Source organism: Mesoplodon densirostris, unplaced genomic scaffold (assembly GCF_025265405.1).
Source record: "Mesoplodon densirostris isolate mMesDen1 unplaced genomic scaffold, mMesDen1 primary haplotype scaffold_37, whole genome shotgun sequence".
NCBI classification, from domain to species: domain Eukaryota; kingdom Metazoa; phylum Chordata; class Mammalia; order Artiodactyla; family Ziphiidae; genus Mesoplodon; species Mesoplodon densirostris.
The window spans coordinates 9,333,971-9,337,378 of record NW_026778196.1 but is presented as its reverse complement, the minus strand read 5'-3'; positions in this window follow the sequence as shown (position 1 = coordinate 9,337,378).

Below are 3,408 nucleotides of genomic sequence, written 5' to 3'. Positions count from 1 at the left end.
CATCACAATGTTCCACGGCCTTGTGATCACAAGGCTCCATGACCATTGTCATCACAATGCTCCAAGAGCCATGTAATCACAATGCTCCATGCCCTTGTCATCACAAAGCTCCATGACACATGTCATCAGAATGTTCCATGGTCCTCTCCTCACAATGCTCCATGCCCTTGTCATCACAATGCTCCATACCCTCGTAATCACAATGCTCCATGCCCATTTTCATCAGAATGCTCCATGAGACTTGTCATCACAAGTCTCCATGGTCATCTCATCACAATGCTCCAAGACCTTGTCATCACCATGCTCCACTCCCTGGTCATCACAATGCTCCATGACCCCTGTCATCACAAGGCTCCATGACCCTTCTCATCACAATGCTCCAAACTCATGTAATCACAATGCTCCATGCCCCTTTTCATCACAATGCTCCATGAACCCTGTCATCACAATGAACCATGCCCATCATCATAATGCTTCAGGCTATTGTCATCACAATGAAATCAAAATGCTCCATGACCTCTGTCATCACAATGCTCCAAACCCTGGTGATCACAATGTTGCATAACACTTATCATCACAAAACCCTATGATGCTAATCATCACTATTATCCATGGTCTTCTCATCACAAGGCTCCATGACCTTTGTCATCACAATTCTCAATACTCTTTTCAACACAATGCTCCCTGACACTTGTCGTCAGTATGTTCCATGAACTCTGTCATGACACGGCTCCATGCCGTTTTCATCACAATTATCCATGCCCTTTTCATCACAGTTCTCCAAGACCACTGTAATCATAATGCTCCTTGCCCTTGTCATCACAAAGCTCCATGATGCATATCATCAGAATGTTCCATGCACTTCTCATCACAATGCTCCATGCCCTTGTCATCACAATGCTCCAAGACCCCTGTAATCACAATGCTCCATGCCCCTTTTCATCTCAATGCTCCATGAACACTGTCATAACAATGCACCATACCCATCATCATAATGCTTCAGGCTCTTGTCATCACAGTGAAATCAAAATGCTCCATGACCTCTGTCATCACAATGCTCCAAACCCTGGTGATCACAATGTTGCAAAACACTTATCATCACAACACCCCATGACGCTCATCATCACAATTATCCATGGTCTTCTCATCACAATGCTCCATGACATTTGTCATCACAATTCTCAATACACTTGTCATCACAATGCTCCCTGACACTTGTTGTCAGAATGCACCTTGAACCCTGTGACGAAAAGGCTCCATGCCTTTTTCATCACAAAGCCCCATGCTGTTTTCATCCCAAAGCTCCATGCCATTGTCATCAAAATACTACACAAGCTTGTCATCAGAATGCTCCATGACCCTTGTCATCACAATTCTCCATGCACTTGTCAGCACAATTCTCCCTGACCCTTGTCATCACAATGATCCAAGCCATTGTCATCACAATGCTCCATTACCTTTGTCACTAGAATCCTCCATGACACTTGGAATCACAATGCTCCAAGCCATTGTCATCAAAATGGGCCATTACATATGTAATCACAATGCTCCCTGACACCTCTCTTCACAATACTGCATGATCTGGTCATCACAATGCTCCCTGCTCTTGTATTCATAATGCACCATTCCAACTGTCATCACAATAATCCATGAAACTTATTAGACCAATGGTCCATGCCCTTGTCATCACATTGCTCCATGCTCTTTTTATCACAATGTTTAAGTCCCCTGTAATCAGAATGCCCCATGCCCCTTTTCATCAGTATGCTCCATGAGACTTGTCATCGCAAGGCTCCATGGTTTTCTCATCACAATGCTCCAGGACCTTGTCATCACAATGGTTCACGACATTGTCATGAAAATTCTCAATGGCCCTTGTCTTCATAATGCTCCAAGCCCTAGTCATCACAGTGCTCCATTATATTTGTCATCACAATCCTCCCTTGCATTTGGCATCACTATGCTCCATGCTATTGTCATCGCAATGGACCATGACATATTTCATCACAATGCCCCCTGACACCTGTCTTCACAATACTCCATGCCCTTGTCATCACAATGCTCCATGCCCTGGTCATCACAATGCACCATGTCGACTGTCATCACAATAATCTATGAAACTTGTAAGACCAATGCTCCATGCCCCTGTCATAACAATGCTCCATGACCTTGTCATCACAATGCTCCATGACCCCTGTCATCACAATACTCCATGTACATTTTCAGCCCAGTGCTCCATGACCCTTGTCATCACAATGATCCATGCACTTGTCATCCCAATGTTCCATGACGCTTGTAATCACAGTGCTCCATGACATCTGTCATCACAGTGCTCCATGCCTTTGTCAGCAAAATGCTACATGACCTTGTCATTACAATGCTCTATGCGATTGTCATCACAATACTCCATTACCATTGTCATCACAATCCTCCAGGAACCTTGGTATCACATTGCTTCAGGCCCTTGTCATCAAAATGCTCCATGCTCCTTGAAATCAAATTGATCCATGACCTCTGTCATCACAATGCTCCAAACCCTTGTGATCAAAATGTTCAATAACACTTTTCCTCACAACGCTCCATGATGCCTGTCATCAAAATACTCCATGCCCTTTTCATCACAATGCTCCATGAACTTTGTCATCACAATTCTCCATACACTTGTCATCAAAATGCTCCCTGACACTTGTCGTCAGAATGCTCCTTGAACTGTGTCACGAAAAGGCTCCATGCCATTTTCATCAGAAATCCACATGCCGTTTTCATCCCAGTGCTCCATGCCATTGTCATCAAAATACTCCACAAGATTGTCATCAGAATGCTCCATGACGCTTGTCATCACAATTCTCCGTGCACTTGTCAGCAAAATGCTCCCTGACCCTTATCATCACAATGTTCCAAGCCATTGTCATCACAATGCTCCATTACCTTTGTCATCAGAATCCTCCATGACACTTGGCATCACAATGCTCCATGCCATTGTCATCACAATGGGCCATTACATATGTCATCACAATGCTCCCTGACACCTCTCTTCACAATACTGCATAACCTGGTCATCACAATGCTCCATTCCGTTGTCATCACAATGTGCCATTCCAACTCTCATCACAATAATCCATGAAAATTATTAGACCAATGCTCCTTGCCCTTGTTATCACAATGTTCCAAGACCCCTGTAATCAGAATGCTCCATGCCCCTTTTCATCAGAATGCTCCATATGACATGTCATCAGAAGGCTCCATGGATTTCTCATCACAATGCTCCATGACCTTTGTCATCACAATGCTCCAAGACCCATGTAATCACAATGCTTCATGCCCCTGTCATCGCAATGGACCATGACATTTGGCATCACAATACTCCATGCCATTGTCTTTGAAATTGTCCATGACATATGTCATCAC